Source organism: Narcine bancroftii (assembly GCF_036971445.1).
Source record: "Narcine bancroftii isolate sNarBan1 chromosome 14 unlocalized genomic scaffold, sNarBan1.hap1 SUPER_14_unloc_2, whole genome shotgun sequence".
NCBI classification, from domain to species: Eukaryota; Metazoa; Chordata; class Chondrichthyes; order Torpediniformes; family Narcinidae; genus Narcine; species Narcine bancroftii.
In genome coordinates this window covers 2,731,464-2,747,766 of record NW_027211811.1, presented here as the reverse complement: position 1 = coordinate 2,747,766, position 16,303 = coordinate 2,731,464, and positions in this window count along the sequence as shown.

Here is a 16,303-nt window from a genome sequence, read left to right as displayed (position 1 = left end):
ATGAGAGTCCTGACACAGGACGTGACCACCAGATAGCTACGTACAGCCCGCTTGGGTTGATGTTATCTGAGTGGGGCACAGGAAAGACCCGTGGTAAAGACAAACTGACGATGGTCAGGTATTGTTGTATTGAATGGGTTAAATACCCGGTTAAAGGGAGCTCCGTGTACTGGCCAAAATTCGGATCCGAGGATGAATGGATGTGTGAAGCTTTGAACCTATGGCTCTATCAAAACCAGAAAGACAATGTTGAGAGCAGGGAATATGCAGCCTGCTGGCTCAAGGGATCCATTGAACAGCTGGTTTTGAATGAGAAAGAATTCAGGAATAAGAGAGAGGAGGAACCTCTTGTCCCTGAACCACAGGGTTGGGATGTGTTACATTCCCTCCCTCCACCCTATGTTCCTCCTATGCCAGCTCCTATCTTTCCTTCCCCTCCTATTACCTACCCTTCTGCACCTCCCCCTCCTCCCCTACCACTAGAGAAGAGAGAGGAGAACCGGAGTGGTATGGTGACTCGCTCACAAAGCGCTCGATTACCACCTCCGTTAACAGTAGAGGTAGAACATTGTAACTCAGAACAGCGTGAGACCCCTCAGGAAGAAGTGGCAGAACCCTGCGATGTATTCCTCAGGGAACAGGAACACAAATCTAAGAAACCAGAAATTAGCTGGATGCGACCCCTACGGGAGGTTCCCGTAGGAGAAGGTCTTGGGTTCGTAATTGTGCCCCTGACCAGCACTGAAGTACGTAATTTTAAGAAAGAATTAATCTCCCTGATAGAAGATCCCCAGGGATGTGCCGAACAGTTAGACCAATTTTTGGGACCAAATTTGTATACTTGGGAGGAATTAACAGCCATCTTTAAGACTTTGTTTACCTTAGATGAGCGGGGAATGATCCGACAGGCAGGCATTAAAGCATGGGATAAGGAACACCAAGGGGGACACGAGGCGATCCCTGGAGAAGCCAAATTCCCTCTCTCAAAACCTAATTGGGACAAAAATACCAGTGCTGGCCGCACACTGATGGAGGAATATAGGATTAATTTGATCAAAGGAATCAAGGAAACTGTCCCCAAAGGACAGAACTTCAAAAAAGCCTTTGAGGTTCCCCAAGGTCCTGAGGAGACCCCCTCTGCATTTCTCAATAGATTGCGCACGGCAATTCAACAATACGGGGGTCTCGACATAGAATCCCCAGCAGGGGAGCAATTGGTTCTAACGGGTTTCGTTACCAACTCAGCCCCAGACATCAGAAGAAAGTTACAAAAGACAGAAAATTGGCACGAGCAAGGAATTACTCAGTTACTACAGATTGCTCAGAGAGCATTTGTACAGAGGGCAGAGGATAAACAAAAAGGGAAAGCTAAAATTCTATTACAAACAGTCAAAGGAATAGTAGCTGACCATCACGAAAAAGATAAGGATTACTGGCCAACTTCTGTACGAGGTGAGGGGAGCCACGGGTGGGGAGGTGGAGGAGTAGAGGAGGATTCCGGGGACGACGTATGCCCCCTAGAAATTTTGGGAAAGATTGGGAAACGGGACCCCTCATTTGTTTTCATTGTAGAAAGGAAGGGCACTTTAAAAAGGAATGCCCACTGCGAGCAATGGACACACGTTCCTATGCCTTGATGGAAGCTGATCACGAATAGGGGGGTCATGGTTCTCAATTAATACATACCGTGGGGCTGCAAGGAGAACCGTTAGTTAATTTATGCATAGGACCCCACAGGGATAAGATGACATTTCTGGTCGATTCTGGAGCTGCCCGATCTAGCGTTCTATACCAACCCCAGGGGGTGAAAATAGAAGGGACAGTTACAGTTTCTGGGGTTGGAGGACGAGACTTTCCTGTCCCGGTATTGCGAGAAGTCACTATTCAAATGGGAGATAAGATCATAATTGAGGATCTTCTATTACTTCCCCAAGCCGGAGTATGCTTGCTAGGAAGGGATCTACAGGACCAATTGGCTATCGGTACTCGACCTCTACAATCAGGCATTGGAGTACAATTCTATGTTTTAAACGAAGAAGATCGCAAACTAATAAATCCAAGAGTATGGGCAGGGAATGGAAATAGAGGAATCCTTGATATTCCTCCGCTACAAGTCACGCTAAAAGATACTCAACGAATTGTTAGACAGAAACAGTACCCAATTCCGATGGCTGGCCGGAAAGGTTTACAGCCCGTAATTGACCAGTTGATTCAAGACGGTATACTCGAACCCTGTATGTCTCCCTTTAATACCCCGATTTTACCTGTTCAAAAGCCAGACGGCACCTACCGCCAAGTACAGGACATGAGGGAGCTTAACAAATTCATTCTTGCCCGTCACCCGGTTGTACCCAACCCGTATACCATCATGAGTAAAATTGACCCCCATAATCAATGGTTTAGTGTCATTGATTTAAAGGATGCATTCTGGACTTGTCCATTAGCCACAGAAAGCAGAGACATGTTCGCCTTTGAATGGGAGAACCCCTTTACTGGCCGTAAAAACCAATACCGGTGGACTGTCCTTCCCCAAGGCTTTACAGAATCGCCCAATTTATTTGGTCAAGTCTTAGAGCGGGTATTAGATGAAGCTCCTAAGATAGAAAATTGCCAACTCATACAGTATGTGGATGACTTGCTAATTACTGCAAGAACACAGGAATTAGCTAAAGATTTTACGATAGCACTTTTAAATTTTCTGGAGAAGAAAGGTCTGAGAGTCAGTGAGTCAAAATTACAATTTGTAAAATCCGAGGTTAAATACTTAGGTCATCTAGTTAGTCAAGGAACCAGGAAAATTAGCCCAGAAAGAATAACTGGTATTATACAGATCCCCCCTCCCAAAAGTGCCCAAGAACTCAGGAAATTCCTCGGGTTAGTGGGATTCTGTAGAATATGGATAGAAAATTATTCGATTCTGGTCAAATTTCTTTATGATAAGATTTCCAGTATAAGAACCGAAACCCTTGACTGGACGGATGAAGAGATTGAAAAATTCAACTTTGTTAAACGGTGCCTAACGAGTGCCCCAGTTTTAGCGCTGCCCGACCTAAACAAAACCTTTGATTTGTACACTAATACCAAAGCTGGAACAGCCACTGGAGTGCTCACCCAGAGCAGGGCTGGCTATAGACAACCAGTGGCTTTCCTGTCAAAGCTTTTAGACCCCGTTTGTCGCGGCTGGCCAGAATGTATACAAGCCGTAGCAGCCACTGCAATTTTGGTGGAAGAAGGACGAAAGATTAATTTCGGTGCCCCTATGATAGTGCATACCCCTCATACAGTCCGCAATATTCTATTGCAGCGGGCTGGAAGGTGGCTCACGGATTCGAGAATCTTAAAATACGAAACGATACTAATGGACAGCAATGATTTGACCTTAATTACAACCAAAACTCTCAACCCAGCAGCCTTCCTCATCTCTCCAACTAATGACCAGCCTTTGGACAATTTAGAACATGTGTGCTCAGAGGTTATCGACTTACAAACAAAAATTAGGGAAGACCTAACCGATGTCCCTTTAACTGAAGGGGAAAAATTGTTTATTGATGGTTCTTCACGTTGTATTGCAGGAACCCGCTATAGCGGGTATAGTGTAGTGGACGGTAAACAGGAACTGGTGATCGAAGCTGGTCGCCTCCCTGGTCATTGGTCAGCACAATCCTGTGAGCTATATGCCCTCTGTAGAGCACTCCACGAACTAGAGAACAAGGTAGGAACGATCTACACTGATTCTAAATATGCTTTTGGTGTAGTCCATACCTTCGGTAAGATATGGAAAGAAAGAGGGATGATAACTGGCAAAGGACAAAAGTTAGCTCATGAACAGTTAATTACCCAATCCTTAGAGGCTTTAACACTCCCGTCCGATATTGCCATTGTACATGTGCGGGGACATCAGACTGGTAACAGTCCTGAAGCTAGAGGAAACAGGCAGGCTGATGCAGCTGCCAAACAGGCGGCATTAGCAGAAAAGATTCATATATACCAGCTACTACCCACGCCGATAGAGATTAAAAAGAATCCCATCTTTTCACGGGAAGAAGAGGTCGCAATGAGAGATAAGGGATTTTGCCAGACTGCCGACGGGTTGTGGTGGACAGTAGACGGACGGCAAGTTATTAACAAAGCCATAGCCCGCCAAGTCATAGATCAGTTACATCAACAAACACATTGGGGAACCCAGTCCCTTATTGATGCTTTTGCACGTTCCCTTCACTGCCCTGGCATATACAATATTACTAAATCTGCTACTCGATCTTGTCCCATTTGTCAAAGGGTTAATAAGAAATCGATGCGCCAAGTAATACCTGGCGGTCGCGACATTGCCGTTCGCCCGTTCCAGCGCATACAAATAGACTTTACTGAACTTCCTAAGATTGGTATTTACAAATTTCTCCTTGTCATGGTCGATCATTTCACAAGATGGGTTGAAGCTTTTCCTACCCCGAATGATCGTGCCAACACTGTCATCCGAATACTCATTGAATGTGTCATTCCACGATACGGTATGATGCAGACCATTGATTCAGATAGAGGTACGCATTTCACCTCTAAGATTCTACAGGGTGTCTGCAAGAACTTAGGAATAGAATGGCAACTACATACCCCATGGCATCCCCAAAGTTCGGGTCGAGTCGAACGTATGAATCAAACATTGAAACTCCAACTCACTCGACTTCATGAAGAGACTGGTCTGTCCTGGATTAAATCATTACCATTAGCCCTGATTAGAATTCGGACAGCACCTCGTAAAGATCTTGCAGTCTCACCGTATGAGATGATGTTTGGACTCCCATTTATGGGGTTCCACACTGATTCTCCCATTCCTGAAGCTAATGACCAATACATTTCTAAATTTTTACGAGGGCTTTCTACTTCCATCCAAGATTTAAAGCAAAAAGGACTCTTAGCCTAAACACCACCCTTAGACTTTCCTATACATTCTATTAAACCTGGTGATTGGGTTTATGTAAAAGCATGGCAAGAGGATCAACTAAAACCTGCCTGGGATGGTCCCTTCTGTGTACTTTTAATTACAGACACCACAGTAAGAACAAGAGAGAAAGGCTGGACCCACATTCAAAGAATTAAACCAGCTTCTGAACCACAACATCACGACACACAGATTCAAACCCCAACCTGGCGTGCAGTTCCTCATCCATCAGACCTGAAACTTACACTGCGCCGTGACAAAGTGCCGTAATGTTACATTTTTTTTCGTTTCTTTAATGGTTTATTCAGTTATTGTTGTATTTTATTGCTGTTTTCAATGAGCTTTACATTTATTGTATGCCACAAACGAGCCTGCAGCTGACGTGGACTTTTTACCCCCTCCATAAATCTTCGTCCGCGAAGCCAAGCCAAAGAAGACATTTATTGTGGTTTATTCAGTTATTGTTGTATTTTATTGCTGTTTTCAATGAGCTTTACATTTATTGTGGTTTATTCAGTTATTGTTGTATTTTATTGCTGTTTTCAATGAGCTTTACATTTATTGTGGTTTATTCAGTTATTGTTGTATTTTATTGCTGTTTTCAATGAGCTTTACATTTATTGTGGTTTATTCAGTTATTGTTGTATTTTATTGCTGCATTCAATGGGTTTTACTTTCATTGTTGTTTTACTCATTTTTTGGAATATTGTTCGTTAATGTTTTAAGTCCCCCTGGAATAGGGGCAGCAGAGGTTACAATTGTGCTCCTTTAGAATGTAGACAGGGCATAGATTTAATGTATAGTCATAGTGGGGTATGGGTTAACAAGGGATTCCAATAAGGACCAGGGGAACTGAACAGCTTTAGTGGAGTATGTTATATAGAGAATTTAGGTTAAAAAGACTTAAGTTAAAATGTGATGATTAATCATAAACAGGGAAGCCAGAACGGACAGAGAGTTTACTAGCAGTCAAGGACAGAAGGATCTGCTGAATATGTTTTTTTTAAACCTATCTTTTCATGGTCATAGTGAGAGACATTCAGGAGACAAAGGATTGATAAGAAGTGTGAGAAACAGAATTTAGTGAATGTAGAGTTCACAGTGTACGTAACGAACGTGATAATTAATAATGCAGTTATACTTAGAATGTTTTTGTAATACTAACCAATTAAAACAGTATTAATAAGAAGGGGAAGGGCAAATAATAAGGGTATAAAAATCAATGCACTGTATGTATCGGGGCTTAACTGGTGAGAAACCAGTTGAGTCCAACTCTGCAGACTTGTAAATAAAGCTTGTCGTGTCATCAGTTTTAAAGAGACTCATGTGTGAGAAGTTTTATTTCTGACAAATGGGGGCTCGTCCGGGATCTACACTCCGGCCGTGAGGGGAGGCGAGAAGAGGGACATCGGAGGCGGTGCACCCCGCTGAGTTCAGCGGCTCCTAGTCCCTTGCTCGTCGCTTCGGGCGGCTTGAGCGAGTGGTATCCGGACAGGGTGACACGACAAGACGGAGAGGAGAAGTGTGACGGTTCAATCCCCGGGAAGACACCGGTAAGTGACGACTTACGATTGTGGTGTGGGGATTGGGTAACAGGATACACCTGTTTGGATAAAAACCTAACGGAATAGATTAAGTATAGATCTTTTGTCGTGGTGTGAGGACCCTGTCGCGGGACTCTAGGATAGACCCCAGGGAAACCTCGGCGGTAACCGAAGGAGGGATAGCACCTCCGACGAAGTGCCGAGAAGAGAGGGGTCAACCCCAGGAAAACCTCAGCGGTAACCGAAGGAGGGACAGCACCTCCGACGAGGCGTCTGAGAAGAAGGGAGTAGGGTCCAGAACGAGAGGGTCCTCAGCAACGATAAACAGATCTAGGTGGGAAAATGGGAGGATCAAAATCTAAGGGCTCGTCTGAAAATTCAGGACAATTCCTGGGAGTACCCCTTGACAGCCCTTTGGGGAGAATGTTTGAAAATTGGGATAGTAAAAGATATCGGGACAAAAACAAGAAAAAGATGGTCCAATATTGTCTCCTTTGGTCAAAACAACCTATTAAAGGTTCCTCGGTCTGGTGGCCGAAATTTGGATCTGATGAGGATTGGGTTAGACAAGCATTAAACATATATGTAAATTCGAGACCAAAGGTGAATCAAGAAGAGTCAGCATATGCATTTTGTTGGGTTCCCTGGCCAGGATCCTTAACAGAATGTTTTAAATTGTGGGTAGCAGGAGAAAAGAAATGGGAACCTCTGGACAACCTTCCCCCTCCTTATATTCCCCCGGTGCCTACTGCGCCCGAGGAAAGCTTATTACCGGAGGGGAAAGGTGATGAATCTGATTGCCCCAAAGAGGGCCGGGAAAAAAAGGATGAATTAAGGGAGTCGGACCCTAAACTTCCACCGGTAAACCGACCCTGGACAAGATCCCAGACTGGTCCAGGACCATCAAAGTTTTCAATAAACCTAAATCCCCTGAGAGAAGTTCCTATGGGAGGACCGGGAGGGGGAACGGGATATGTGAATGTTCCCCTAACTAGTACAGAGGTGCGGGGATTTAAGAAAGAAATGAAAAAGTTATTGGAAGATCCTATAGGACTGGCTGAACAGCTTGACCAATTCTTGGGACCAAACACATATACGTGGGAAGAGATGCAGGCAATAATGGGAACATTATTTTCACCCCAGGAGAGGCAGATGATTCGACGGGCTGCCCTCCTCATGTGGGAATATGAACAACCTGGGGACCCTAGACCCCATGAACAAAAATATCCCTTAAATGAACCCAGGTGGGACAAACGAACACCCGAGGGATTGGCAAGTATGAGACAATATAGAGAGTGGACAATTAAAGGGATACGGGAGGCTGTGCCAAAGGGTCACAATTTTACCAAGGCATTTGGGAACCACCAGGGGAAAGACGAGTCCCCTACTGATTTTTTGGAGAGGGTGAGAAAGAATGTCCAACAGTATGCTGGTGTGGACCCTAGTACACCAATGGGTGAACAGCTTATTCGAATTGAATTTGTTTCCAAATCATGGCAAGACATTAGAAAGAAACTAGAAAAGGAGGAGGACTGAAGTGAAAAACCCCTAAGTGAACTGTTAAAAAAGGCACAAAAAGTATATGTGCAGAGAGAAGAAGAAGATCAAAAGAAGGCGACAAAGGTTATGGTACAGACTATCCGACAGATGAATGCTGAATCCAGAGGGGAAAGAAAACAAAACCTTCCTCTAAACAATCCAAGATATCCAAGAGAGGGAAGACCCCGGAGGTTCGTTAAGTGCTATTACTGCAATGAGGAAGGACACTTTAAGAGGGAATTCCCCCGATACAAGAGGGAATTGCGTGCCCTCGAACTTATGGAAGAAGATTAGGGGTGTCGGGTTCCAAATGTTAGGGACCAAATATAAGAGGGAACCCCTGGTAAAACTAAAAATTGGTCCCAAGGGAGAAGAGGTGGTGTTTATGGTGGACACAGGAGCGGAACGAAGTAGTGTAATAACTGTGCCAATCGGAACTGAGCCTATAAAAAGTAATTTGACAATTTCTGGGATAGAAGGGGCTCCCAGAATGGTGTCAATAATTCCCCAAGTAACAGTGAAACTGGAAGAAAGAGAAGGGGTACAAGACCTCTTGTTATTACCTTCGGCTGGATTTAACCTCCTAGGAAGGGACTTACAGGCTCTCCTAGGTTTGGGTGCTCTCCCTGTGGACGGAGAAGTGCGAGTCCACCTCTGCGCTTTAAAGGAAGAGGATGAACGGCAGATTGACGAGAGAGTCTGGTATAAGGAGGGAAATCGAGGAGGTCTGGACATCCCACCTTTACATGTCACATTAATACCAGGTCATCAGCCGGTAAGGAAACGTCAGTATCCTATTTCTTTGGAAGGGAGAAAAGGGCTACAGCCGGTAATTGAGACTTTAATACGAGACGGACTATTAGAAGAATGCATGTCACCTTATAACACCCCTATACTCCCAGTAAAAAAGTCAGATGGATCCTATCGCCTAGTTCAGGATCTAAGAAGTTTGAATGCTATTGTTCAGACCCGCCACCCAGTCGTGCCTAATCCCTATACTATTATGAGTCGGATTCCCCCAGACCATGAGTGGTTTAGTGTTATCGACTTGAAGGATGCCTTCTGGACGTGTCCATTAGAAGAGGAAAGTAGAGATATGTTTGCGTTTGAATGGGAAAATCCATGGACAGGTAGACGGAGACAGTTTCGGTGGACTGTATTGCCCCAAGGGTTCACTGAATCTCCAAACCTGTTTGGACAAATGCTAGAACAAATCCTGATGGACTATCCACAATCTGATGATTCCCAACTAATGCAGTATGTGGATGATTTACTATTATCAGGACCCAAGGAACAAGAAATGAGAGGAGAGACCATTAGACTCTTGAATTATCTGGGGAAAAAGGGTCTACAGGTGTCCAGGAACAAGTTACAGTTTGTTGAGAAAACTGTGATATATCTGGGACACCAGATAAGTAAAGGACAGAAACGGATTACCCCTGAACGAATTGCGGGAATCACTAGAATGCCTTTACCCCGTAATAAGAAGGAAATAAGACAATTCCTGGGACTCTTAGGATACTGTAGGTTATGGATAGAGGACTACTCAGCTTTGGTGAAGTTTATGTATGATAAACTGACAAATGAAAATGACTATCCATTGAAATGGACCCAGGAGGAGGAGGGATGGTTCGAGGACTTGAAACATCGCCTAACACGAGCCCCAGTACTCACTCTGCCCTCTTTAAAACAGCCCTTCCAGCTATTTGTCACTCATAACCAAGGAACAGCTGTGGGAGTTTTAACACAGGAAAAAGGCGGTCAGCGACACCCAGTGGCTTTCCTTTCCAAAATGATGGACCCAGTGTCTCGCGGATGGCCGACGTGTATCCAGGGAGTAGCGGCTGCTGCTCTGTTGGTAGAGGAAGCACGTAAACTTACTTTTGGAGGAAAGATGACTGTGTACACCTCCCATTCTGTGAGTGTTTTATTAACACAAACTGCCCATCGATGGCTGACTGATTCTCGCATATTAAAGTATGAAACCATTTTAATGGTTGGAGAAGATTTACAGTTTGCAAAAATTAATAGCTGCAACCCAGCTCAGTTTTTATACGGCAGTGAAACAGAGAAAGAGGTGGAGCATGACTGTGTCGAGTTGACAGATCTTCAGACCAAGACCCGAGAAGACCTTTGCGATACTCCGCTGGGAGAAGGATATGAATTCTACATTGACGGCTCCGCCAGATGTGTTGACGGAATGAGAAGAAATGGGTATGCTATAATAGAAGGAAATACTTGGAAAGTAGTAGAATCCACGAGACTACCCGGAAGCTGGTCAGCACAATCCTGTGAACTATATGCCTTGCAGAGAGCCCTCAGAATACTGGCAAAGAAAATTGGAACGATTTACACAGATTCCAAATACGCATACGGGGTAGTGCATACCTTTGGTAAGATCTGGAAGGAGCGTGGTCTAATTACATCAAGAGGAAAGGAATTGGCACACGAACAGATGATTACTCTGACTTTAGAAGCCTTAACATTACCCCAAGAAATAGCAGTGGTCTACATACCAAGCCATCAAAGGGGAGATAACCCGACAGCAATTGGAAACAGACTGGCTGATGAAGAAGCCAAAAGAGCAGCCATGCAACAAGAAGTCCGTTTGCTGACTTTAATCCCAATAAGGCAAGGCATAAAGACAGCTCCCATTTTCACTGCTAAGGAAGAAAAGAACATGGATCAGCTGGGCGCAAGCCAGTTACCTGATGGAACATGGAAAACACCAGATGGAAGAATGGTTCTAAATAAAGAAATAACTCGCAATATTTTAAAACACCTGCATCATCAGAGCCACTGGGGCACCCAAGCCTTATGTGACACAGTGCTTCGAGAATATGTGTGTAAGGGAATCTACACCTTGGCCCAACAAGAGGTGCAAAATTGTTACCTATGCACAAAAATTAATAAGAAGATAATGAGGACAGGGACCATGGGAGGTCAACCATTAGCCACACGCCCTTTTCAACGTATCCAGATCGACTTCACAGAGTTACCTCAAGTTCAAAGATGGAAATATCTGTTGGTGATAATAGATCACTTTACCCGATGGGTAGAAGCCTTCCCAACAATAAATACTACAGTCTCTACAGTAGCTCGCCTCCTCCTAGAGCAGATAATCCCCAGATATGGTATAATGGATTCTATAGACTCAGACAGGGGTCCACATTTTTCTTCAAAAATCCAGCAATTGATTTGTAATGCATTACAGGTCTCTTGGAAATTACATACCCCTTGGCATCCACAAAGCTCAGGGAAGGTTGAACGTATGAATGGAACACTAAAAATCCAATTGACAAAGTTAATGGTGGAAACTAAAATGCCTTGGATAAAGTGTCTGCCCCTGGCCTTATTGAGAATTCGTACTGCCCCACGAAAAGATGTAGGGCTGTCCCCTTATGAAATGATGTTTGGGCTTCCCTTCTGGAGTACAGTTGAGGGGTGTCCCACCTTGGGGGAAGGGGATATATTTGTTAGGAACTATTTACAGGCACTGTCACGCTCTCTTACAGATTTACGAAAGAGAGGACTATTGGCACAAACACCGCCTCTAGACTTTTCTTTACACAAAGTGGAACCAGGAGACTGGATTCTCATCAAGACCTGGAAGACTGAAAAACTCCAGCCCCAGTGGGAAGGTCCATACCAAGTTCTCTTAACTACGGAAGCTGCAGCACGAACAAGAGAGAAGGGGTGGACACACGCATCCAGATTTAAGGGACCTGTAGAGGCGCCTCAGGACCCTGATACAAACTCAGATTGGACTTGTATTCCTGGAGAAAAACCTCTTACCTTACGATTTCGCAAAAAGACTTAATTCACAATGTTATTGTTATGTTCTTTGATTTTTCTTAGTTTGCCTATGTCTTTATCAGGTGTGAAATGTAAGAAATGCAGAGATACAGTGGTCCTGTTTCAGGACCACATTTGGGGAAGAAAGGAAGGTAATTTCATTTCCCATACCTCAGTTCCTGAGAAATGCTGGGCAGAAAATACCACCCAACATCCATATACCCCTTGTGTGGAAAAAGAAGGAAATAATATGGGTCATTATATACAGATTCCTAATACCACTCCTTTCCCTCTTAACGGTTGGAAAGGTGACTCAAGCCCACCATGCCCTGATGGACTCTGGTTTTGCATACACCAACGTACTGTTCCAATGAAAAGTTACACTCCACACTCGAAATTGCCTGTCCCTTTAAGACAGCCGGACTTAGTTCGAGTCCATCCAAATAACCATGTAAGTTTCGGTAATGCAATTGGGGGAGATAACCGTTTTGTAGATCTGGCAACTAAAATTGCAGGAACTTTTAATGTAACCAATTGTTGGGTCTGCGGGGGTCCACGGATGTCAGAACAATGGCCTTGGTGGGGGGAACCCCTCAATTCATTGACCATGATTTCCCGGATTTGGACAACTAACCGAACGAGATCAAGAGAAACCTGGTCTCTCTCTAACGTCCCCTCTGGTTTTTATTGTCTCTCACGAGCCGGAAAATACCCAGTAGGAGAAAGTCCCTGCAAGGCTGTATGGATTCGCATTTCGCCTGGTGTTTTCACTTGGTTTCCTAAACCTCAGACTTGGTTCTTATCCACTGTTTTTAAAACTAATTGCCTACCCCTGTCTAATAGCAGTATTCAGTTTTGGAATTGTAGCACTTCCACCATCACAGGACCATACCAATCAAATCCCGTTCTTAAAAGAGTTTGGGAAAGGGGGTATGGAGTATCCCCAAATGGATTATTCTGGGTATGTGGTAATAAAGCTTATACTCGTCTTCCCTCACAGTGGAGTGGAACTTGTTTCCTAGGAATAATCCGCCCAGAATTTTTCCTTCTACCCCACGATCACGGTCATAAATTAGGCGTGAAGGTCTTTGATACATTACATCGTCAACCCCGCTCTACCACGGTACATTTGGGACAATGGAGAGATGATTGGCCTCCAGAACGCGTAATTCAATATTATGGTCCCGCTACATGGGCTCAAGATGGATCCTGGGGTTATCGTACTCCTATATATATGTTAAATCGTATAATTCGCTTACAAGCAGTCCTTGAAATTGTTACAAATCAAACAGCTATAGCCCTGCAATTACTTGCATCCCAGCAAGGTCAAATGCGCTCTGCTATATATCAGAACCGTCTAGCCCTAGACTATCTCCTAGCCACGGAAGGAGGTGTATGTGGCAAACTTAATTTGACTAACTGCTGCTTACAGATTGATGATAATGGAAAAGCCGTTCGTAAAATCGCTGATAATATTCGTACATTGTCCCATGTACCGGTTCAAACCTGGCATCCTTTCCCACAATTTAATTGGATGGACAAATGGTTTGGAGGAACCTGGTGGCGTACCTTCTTGTGGGTCATCGGAGGTATTTTATTCCTCCTACTTATTTTGCCCTGTATTATTCCCTGTCTACGCAGCCTGGTGATTTCCATGGTCGAACAAGCTATGCAACCAGGGGGAATGGGAGACCCTGTAAGACTTTTATTTCAGCGTGAGATTAATGTATCATAAAACATTTCTCTTCCCTAGCTTAGAATCCCCATTCATATCTATACATATATTCAACACATTTTAAAGAGAGAAAGGGGTGGATTGTTATATAGAGAATTTAGGTTAAAAAGACTTAAGTTAAAATGTGATGATTATTCATAAACAGGGAAGCCAGAACGGACAGAGAGTTTACTAGCAGTCAAGGACAGAAGGATCTGCTGAATATGTTTTTTTTAAACCTATCTTTTCATGGTCATAGTGAGAGACATGCAGGAGACAAAGGATTGATAAGAAGTGTGAGAAACAGAATTTAGTGAATGTAGAGTTCACAGCGTACGTAACGAACGTGATAATTAATAATGCAGTTATACTTAGAATGTTTTTGTAATACTAACCAATTAAAACAGTATTAATAAGAAGGGGAAGGCCAAATAATAAGGGTATAAAAATCAATGCACTGTATGTATCGGGGCTTAACTGGTGAGAAACCAGTTGAGTCCAACTCTGCAGACTTGTAAATAAAGCTTGTCGTGTCATCAGTTTTAAAGAGACTCATGTGTGAGAAGTTTTATTTCTGACAGAGTACATCTAATTTGTATCTTAGCCTCCACAGGTATTAAAGACAGGAGTTTTGAAGCGATAGCACAAAGGACATGGTGGGACAAAGACAGACAGAATTGTAGTCAGGATTGTACATGTAACAGAGAGAGAGAGAGTTAATACATATGCTAATGTACACAGACAGGCTGCAACTCACAAGTTCAATGATACATATGATAATGTTAGCAGACAAGCTGCAACACACAGTTAAATCACAAGAAACAATCCCCCCCAGCTTGGTCACTTTTCATCACCCCGTGAAGGGGAGCACCAGTTTCCAACAACGTGAGCTGCTTGACACTTTAATATCAGGCTCCAAACAGCCTTCGGAGATCGGTGGCCCTAGGGTTCGGGGCTGAAGAGGACATCAGATACTAGCCACAATTCAACGGAACCGCCTGACTACTGCTACTCGTTTGCTGCTGAAGGCAGCGTTTCTCACAGACTTCGTCAGGACAATGCTTACAAAAGTCGGGTGGTTAAAAGACACTGCTTCAATGTTTCAACGTGAATCTGCCCATGCCCATGTTCAGACGTGGCAACTTCGGACTGATGTGGGATGGACTAGACTCTTTACTGAGAACTGGAGCCTGATACTCACAACCCTAATAAGCAGCTGGACTCGCTACTCTGACCTTCATGGTGCTCCCCTACCTAAAAAAAAACTTTACACAGATATTACAAGTCGGTTATTGACCAGCTGGGTTAAACTACACCTTACACTTGAAAGATCAGTACTACTGATCTAAAAGAAAAGTGAGGAAGGGGGGGGGGGATCAGTCACACTGACACTAGTAGCCAAAGATCAGTAACACTGATCATGGTGAAGGATCAGTATTACTGATCTAAAAGAAAAGTGAGGAAGGGGGGGGGGGGGGGATCAGTCACACTGACACTAGTAGCCAAAGATCAGTAACACTGATCATGGTGAAGGATCAGTATTACTGATCTAAAAGAAAAGTGAGGATTGTGAGAGATGGGAAAATTGATCTAAAATTATGAACATGGAAGAAACTAAAGTTCATCAGTAAAATGGCTGTAACCAGTTCAAACAGGATAAGCTTGGGGCTTAGGATGCAGGAAAGCAGAGTCAGCACGATTAACATAAGAATCTTCTAGTCTTTGTGACAAGACCATAGGACTAAGATAAGGTAGAATAGAATGTAGGAAGTTGAGGTAGTCTGGATCAGATAAGGGTCTCCTAGCCCTGGACAGAAGTACCAAGTCATACATTTCTAATTAGCTAACCATACACAGATTTATACATATGAAATTAGCCAACCCTAGATAGAATGAGTCAACTCTGCATATCAAGAGACTGTAGCCCAGAGAATCAGGAAGGTGTGAATAAGGACAATGACATGATGGGGCACCCACAGGATACCCCCTGGTCCTCCAAGTGTACTGAAACTGCACGTAGGCAGGAAGGATTACCTATGCCAAACCCATCCAGGGGGCAGAAGAATGTAAGGGGGAGGGCATTCTGATACTGAAATTGACTGTATAAAAGTTGGGTGAGCCCCAGTATGTGTGTGTATTCCCAGGGTAAGGGGAAGCACCCAACTTTGCGTTGTTGTAGTAATAAATGTTCTTTGTTCTCAATTTTTGTCTCGAGCAATTTCTTTAAAGGTACTTTAATTTCTAACAAAGGGAACGATAGTCTTCATAACACAAAAGACTTGTTGACCTGGGTCCAAACAAGGAAAGGAAGCGGTGACTCGACCTTTATGGTCTGGGTCACAGGGGAGGAGTCCAGGAAGGAGTCTAGGAGAGGATGTCATCAGGAGGGCGGGCCAGCCTGTGCCTGTACTGGCCAGTACATACAAAAAAACCATATCAAAACAGTAACTCAACCAAATTCTGCAAGAACGCAAATGCTGGAGAGGCTTAGCAGGTCAAGCAGTGAACTTTATATAGTACAGATACTTGCCCTGATAAAGGGCTCAAGCCTGAAACGCTGGTTGTGTGTCTAACTGAATACTGTCTAGAGCAAACAAACCAGGTTCTCCAATCAGAATTGGGTGGGGAGTTATGTGCATTACAGTCCTATCGAGGCAACATTTCCCTGCCTCTCTTTCCTTGCCTCTCTTTCCCTGCCTCTCTTTCCCTGCCTCTCTTTCCCTGCCCTCTTTCCCTGCCCTCTTTCCCCGCCTCTCGTTCCCCGCCTCTCGTTCC